General features: G+C 44.0%; 1 protein-coding gene across 2 annotated transcripts in view; it reads left to right on the top strand.

Annotated features, from left to right (window-relative positions):
- Window positions 1-7,500, top strand: part of erbb4b (erb-b2 receptor tyrosine kinase 4b) — a 457,442-nt gene that overhangs the window by 295,813 nt on the left and 154,129 nt on the right. The gene's annotated exons all lie outside the window — the stretch shown is intronic.

The raw sequence follows: 7,500 nt of genomic DNA, 5'->3' as shown, positions 1-7,500 counted from the left end.
CCATGCAACTCCTTGCAACATGAAACTCCTTGCAACCATTATCCCCAATGGCAGTTGGAGTTGCATTGGTGTGGTTTGGGCTTGACAAGTTTCTTTGGGAAACCCAGCCAATACCTTTCACAGGTGACACCCTGCAGATGTACAGCTATAGTGCCCAAGACGTAAACACTTTTAATCCCTTTCCAAGTAATTTAATATTGGTTAAATCGTGTTCCTGATGCACGCACGCACGCACACACACACGCACGCACGCACAAATAAAATAGCCCATCTACAAGCTCACAACATGTCGCGTTGTAAGCTTGTAGATCTGCAATTTTCAAATGATTTGTATACATTTTGATAAATTGTGAAACGACATTTATTTCTACATGATGCTCTATTGATACTTTTATTTAAGTAAAAAAGAATGTTGTACTTTTTCCACCACTGTGCAAGCACGCATGCACACACACACACACACACACACAGACACTGGCACATACGCCATCTACTTGGCAACAAAGATTGTGGGCCCTGGAGGCTGATGGACTGTGCGGTGCCAGTGGATGATGGATGGGAGAGGAGATCACCTATTTGTACGGGAGACACGGGGATTTGCTCTCCCGCCGTCTCATGTGGGGCACAGAGTGACTCAGAGAGCAAACGGCTGCCAGGGGCTCTGGCAGTGATTGACGCAGGGCTGCGTGCGCAGCGACACGGATTGGAGGCCGCCGATATCGAGGCTGCCCTTTGAATTCACATTGCCGTTGTCTAATGCAGGGGTCTTCTACATGGGGGTCCTCTGAAGTTGCTTGGAGTGCCAAATCTTTGTGTGACAGGATTTATTTTTCTTTTTACGTTAAAGGACGACTTAAAATAGCACAATTTTTTTCTACTCGTTCTACTCGGTCTGTGTCTCATGTCAGAAACCCATGTACCAGTGACATCATCGTTAGGCAGATTTATTTTACCATCTCTTTTATTATCACGAGAATGATGGCTTCCATTATAGCATGCCAACTTTCCAGGAATAGAAAGCCTGCACTTTCTAGCTTGGATTCCCCATCGATGATGTCACTGGTAGACGGTTTTCTGAACTGCCCACAACGCTCCTATATGAGACACAGACCGAGTAGAATGAAAATTGTACTATTTTATCATGAACATTAGTAAGGACCAATTATATGAAGATAGGTTGAAAAGTGGTTACGGACAAGATGTTTTATTTTTTATTTTTACCTTAACTCTTTGACTGCCCCGCCCTCTGTTTTCAGACTCTATTGCTCCGTTTCTTACCCTATCTATCTGTATCGTTTTGGTTTATGTCCCCCTCTCATATGTCACCTATGCATACCCCACCCCACTCCACATTAAGACCTGAGGCCGAATCCCTTCTAAATCAGAGGTTCTCAAATATTTTTGGGCCCAGGACCCCCAAAATGACTTTTTTTAAAAACACGTGCCAGCCCATAGACTCCAATGCATTCCGTAAACTTCCGGTGTCCCTATTCGCCAATAGAAGTCTATGTAGAAGAGCCGCCATTGGATTGGCCCCGTGAAGTGAACAGAGTTGTCGTAACTCTTTCTTACTCTATGGCTCTGCCTTTTCTCGACCTCACTTGAAAATCTGTGTTGGCGGCCCAACCATCTGACTTGTGCGCTGCCGTGCCACGTGGACGTGGTCATACAGTATGGGTACCTGCGTGGGCTGCGTGCATTTTCAGAGCATGTCTATTTAACGATTGATTGGTTGATTGTGAAAATAGTTGATCGCCAAGCTCACGGTGTGTCGCATCACAACGCGCTGTGAGCTATACATCGCTTCGAGTGTGTGAGCTTTAATCGATTTGTATTCATTCATTGATTATTGTTTGCATAATCCATGATTACATTGATTAAGTGCTGAACCACTAGATCGAATGTATGCATATTCATGATGGAAAGGTAGCCTATAATGAGGGCAAAGAAAAGAGGTACTGGTAATCTCCTTTAGGGATGTTTCTTAAGGGGACAATAATATGTGACACATGACTGAAGAGGATTTCAGGCACATGGACAGGGACTCTTCTTGCTATCAACAAGTTAGATGCAACCAATATCCGAGCACCTCCGGGCATTCAACCTGTTCTTTGTTAGACAACACAAGAAGTACACACATTAATTCATGCTCACAAACTCATTAATACAGTTTCATTTATTTTTTTACAACACTGAATAGATATTTGCCTCCCCGACCTAATCAAATTCATCCCCACACTGCAATTAAAAAGAAGGAGAAAAAAAAGAAAGAAAAACAAGGTACCCTTGAAATAATTGGCTGCATACATTTGTTCTGCCTTCTTAAATTTCGTATTATTTTTCCTCCAACGGTTTGCGGGGCCGATGCGCGGTGTGGTTTGAGCCACGCTCCCGTTTAGAGACGTTTGGAGTGGCTCCCAGGGATGAGCGGGAGGCTGTGTGTGTGTGTGTGAGCGCACATGTGCATGCGTGCGTGAGTGTGTGTTTGCGTGCGTGCGTGCCTTCCTTCCTTCATGTGCATGTACGTGTACACAGGGGATGGCTCGGAAGCGCTAGCTAGGCGTGTGAATGGGCTAATTAAGACGCTGTTTTCTCTCTCTGCCCACCAAAACAATAAACAGCTATGGCTTTAACCGTTGGTCCCACTAGCTAGCTCAGCTGCCAACGGTGCAGCTAGCAACTATGCTAATGAAGCATTTACTGTTAATGAAGGCCTGACCCGCGCAGTGTTAGCATGTTGCAGAGATGTATTATGTAATATATGGCTGTGAATTATTCATGTCTCTGTGACAGCAGCCTTGGGAAAAACGTACCCAACCACCCAGGCCAACCTGCCAGTATTGCAGAAGGAGCCAATTAAAACTACCACTTTTTCTTATCTTATCAGCTGGCACCTGAGACTTACGGTTATGTTATTATGAGTGAGCTTACTTTATGTGTTTGTGTTAGTTTGTTGGGCTTTGTGTACGTGTGTGACGTATGCACGTATTCACCATGTGATGTGATACAATGGCAGAGACTTTACTTTAGTGCTCATGACATGACATGTCATGACATGGCATGTAGGGTGGCCAGACGTCCGGTTTCACGCCGGACAGTCCGGTTTTAGACCCACCTGTCCTCCTCCCACCTCAACCTCTGGCCGGACACATAATTGTCCGTTTTTTTGTGATATACAGTGCTTGTGTCATTTACTGTCATAGTCTGTCATTTACGTCGTCTGCCTGGGTATTAAAATCTCCGCAGCGCTGCTCAGCTCCGCCTCCGCAGCGAGCCGGCCACACTGTCTTAAAAAGAGAGAGGCTAGTGGAGACGTTCAGAGTGTTGCCATGTCCGCTTAATTATAAGCGACTTTGGGCTTGTTTTATATAATAGGCTACTAAGCCTAGTCAGGCTTCTTTTGGGCTTGTTTTCATAGACATGGTTGCTTGGATCTCTTCCAAAACCTGGCAACACTGCCAGTGGGATGGTCGGTATGTTTGTTGTGCTCTCACAATCACTTTAGTATAGTTAATGCAGAGATAAACAAACCAAATATGCCGAAATGAAAAACTACATTTAATGAGCAATGGAGCAAGGAACTCGACATCATAAAGAAAGGGAGGCTGTGTGAACATATAGGCTACTGGCATCATTCTATGTCCCACACCGATGACCATAAAACTGTATAAAAAAACCCACAAAGAGATTAAACATAAAACATATCTAAACATGAAATAAAATAAATTGATTAAAAAATGAATGGCCTTTGTGGTACCCTATAATTTAAAAAGGTTAATTTAATTAGCAAATATATGTTCTCTGTGGATATAATGCTGGAGATGATGGTGGTGAAAATCAGGTGCAATAGTAGTAGTAATAATATTAATATATGGGGGGGGGGGGGTCTGGGAGGGGGGGGGGGGGGGGTCGGGGGAGCGAGCCCCGCAAAAGTGTCCTCCTTTCTGAGGTCTTGCAGGTGGCCACCCTAATGGCATGGGTGTGTCTGTCTGTGTGTGTGTGACGTGTGTGTGCGCATGCGTGCGTGCGTGCGTGCGTGTGAGAGTGTGGAGGTGCTGGACGGCAGGCTATAGCGTGCGTGGGAAAGAGAGAAATACACAAACACAATCGGCACATTTCACATATATTCACACAACATAATGTAAATGTTTCCCTCCACACTAAATCTATGAGGAATATGGGATTCCATAATTCTATGCAATATCTCATGTTTGTGAACAAAATGTACTCAACTAGGTTTGATTACTAGCTGGCTGGCTTAATATGCAAGGCAGTTCGTCTCTAGGCCTGTCTTTGTTATTTAAAGTCAGGGGGCTGTATTTTGCGTGTCTTAAGTACCAGGACTTACTTAAGACCTGGAGGCGTGGTCAATGCTCTTTGGCCACTCAGAATAGCCAAATGGCATTGATCACGCCTCCAGGTCTTAAGTTAAGTAATAAGACCTGGTACTTAAGACACGCAAAATACAGCCCAGGGTGTTGAGGGTTTGTTTATACTCTGAGTTTAGATCCTGCTCACACCTAAAGATTTTACATGCTAGAAGATGAACAATGGATCAAAGCTACAGTGATCTACCTTCCAGAGGAGTGGCCAAATGCCAGTCTGGCTCAATGTGTATCTAACTCTGTTTAAAGCAGTTCGATTTCAATGTAAAGTGGCTGGTCACGACTTGTGGCCAGTTGGTTCCTGTGTGAGCCGATGCTATGCTTTGCTGCTGTACTGTGTACTCTGAATAAAACAACATCGTGGAACATCGAATCTCGTCTGTCTGCCGTGCACATTTTTCTCTCCTGTATTGTATTTTAATACGACATCTATTCACCGAAAATAGCAGATCTACAAGTTCTCAACGCATCGCAGATGCCCAAAGTGGGGATGCTAGAGTTCAAGTAGTTATAAAAAGGAAACGGGTCAGGAAAATGCACATAATATTATGCTATTATTATTTTTCAGAATGTCAAATGGATAGGCTATTAGACATTACAGAGACAATGACGCGTATTGATTTGTATTTGTATCATTCTGTCAGGGGAAAATCAAGCTGTCAATCCCACTAGAGTTTTATTAAAGAGGGGAAACAATACAAAATGCCTGCAGATGGAAAGTCAAGAGTTGGCATACAATTTGAAACGGCTCTGCCTCCACAAAATACTCAAGAGTGAAACCAACATCCTTTGAAGTCATCTGTTGATGCCGGGCAAATAACATGATTTAGATGATTTAATAATCTCTCCACAATACTGTACGTGTTCAAAAGCATTCCTCAGTTAAGGAGTTTCGACTAGCAACAGCTCTTCACACTGCCTGCTGAGGGTACATACTGACGTCTGTATTTTTTCTAAGCCTTGCTGGCTTAAGTTACAGTATTTCAAATTTGATTTTATGAGAGAGAATCTTTTAAATCCTAAAGGATCCCAACCGTAGTCACTATTCTACTTGTGTCAAAAGCCACACTAGCATTTTGTGTCGTGTGCACCAAACCTGTTCTGGGCACCAAATGGTCTTTATACCGGCCCTGATGTGTGGTCATGTTTGTCCTGCATCGCTTACCTTTGCAGGAATATCCTCAGTGTCAACTTAACTCTGGGATCTGTTTCTACTTTCTATACCCTCTCAGAGTACAACAAATTTGTTTTTTTTTGTTGCTGTGAGCCACATTCCCTCTCACTCTGAAACAGAATAGCTCCCTGTCGTGAGCCTCAACATAGAATATGAGAGAGCATGGCAGGCAAAACACACACACACACACACACACACACACACACACACACACACACACACACACACACACACACACTCACACACACGTGTGAGCACACACAATCAGGCCCTCATTTATCAATTGAGTGTAAAATCTGCCCCAAATTCGAGTGTAGGTTTTGTAGTAGGTACACCCACGTCGCCACGGCATTTATTAAGTGATCGCAAACAGCTGATCCTGTGATTCTGTGAAGCATTCATTAAATAAGATTGCTCATGTCATTGGAATGAGTTTGGACACAGCCCATGCTGTCTTGCAAATAACTGCATCTCCTCCTCAGCTCCTGTTCTGTCTGTCTCTGTCACTGTTGTGACCTGCATGCACGTTTATGACATTACTGTATATTAGACTGCCTCCCTGCGGGCTATAGTGGTGGTGGGCTCAGGCTGGCTGGGTTAGCCTACCTATAGATGCGGATGCGGTCCCCACTTGCGCTGGCTCGGCAGTCAAATGTTTTGGCATTTGAGCTCGTCAGGTTTATCCTTAATTAAAGTAACGTGAGAAAGACATGGTTGTAGATTGCAGTAGCCTACTCGTTAGCTGCAGCACTGCAAATGCCTTCCATGTCATGGAAGTTAACTCTTCCAGGAGGGGGGGGGGGGGGGGGGGTCGGGGGGCTAACGGTATGCGCTCATCTCATGAAAAACACTGTTTAAATGGCTTAAGCATCTAACTTGCAACATTGTTTTTAATTGCGTGATTTTAATTGCTTGCACAATTGGAAATATCCTACCAATTTCATATGACATGCCATTACAATTTTTCTTTTTCACATGTATTATTAGTTTTATACATTTTAGGAGTGAAAACATATGTTTAGATGCCTGTGACAGCCTGTCGGCAGTTCAGACAATGCTGCTCCGCTTGTGTACGACAGAAAAACAGCTGAGGACAAAGCCTACGACAGCTCCCCACCAGACGTGATTTTTGTCCTGGCACACGTTCAATTTCAAGGTTTTGCGGAAATGGTAAATGCTGAAAATTGCAGTAATTCTGGCGTGCACCCATATTTTGGCGTACGCCGAGTTGATAAATGAGGGCCTATATATCTCTGTCGGGTAGAAACCTCATATATCCAAAACTGTTACTTTTCAGGATTCGACCAGCTCGTGTCACTTCGCGCTTTGAGCTTGCAGATAGGACTTTTTGTGTCATGCTTGTATGATCAAGTAGGGTGTTGATTTCTCTTTCTTTCTTTCTTTCTTTCTTTCTTTCTTTCTTTCTTTCTTTCTTTCTTTCTTTCTTTCTTTCTTTCTTTCTTTCTTTCCATCTCTATGCCCCTTCTCATGTCTGTCTGTCTGTCTGTCTGTCTGTCTGTCTGTCTGTCTGTCTGTCTGTCTGTCTGTCTGTCTGTCTGTCTGTCTGTCTGTCTGTCTGTCTGTCTGTCTGTCTGTCTGTCTGTCTGTCTGTCTGTCTCTGTCTGTCTGTCGTTTATTTCTCTCTCTCTCTCTCTCTCTCTCTCTCTCTCTCTCTCTCTCTCTCTCTCTCCCTCTCTCTCTCTCCCTCTCTCTCTCACCGTCTCTTCCTTCCATCTCTACCAACATTTCTCTGCCACAACACTCCTTTTATCATCGCCCCCATTTGTGTGTGCACACTGAAATCTGAAATTAAAAACTTGTTAGGGCTGCTGCCCCTTACTGGGGGATTTAAACCCTAGACGCATTGAATGTGGCGGGGTAGGGGGTGGTTGGGTGAGGGGGTAATTTTGTTTCTGTCTGCGTATGACATGGGCTGACTGA

This window comes from Protomyctophum parallelum (assembly GCF_964188405.1).
Source record: "Protomyctophum parallelum genome assembly, chromosome: 11".
NCBI lineage: Eukaryota > Metazoa > Chordata > Actinopteri > Myctophiformes > Myctophidae > Protomyctophum > Protomyctophum parallelum.
This window is presented reverse-complemented; position numbering and strand designations above follow the sequence as displayed.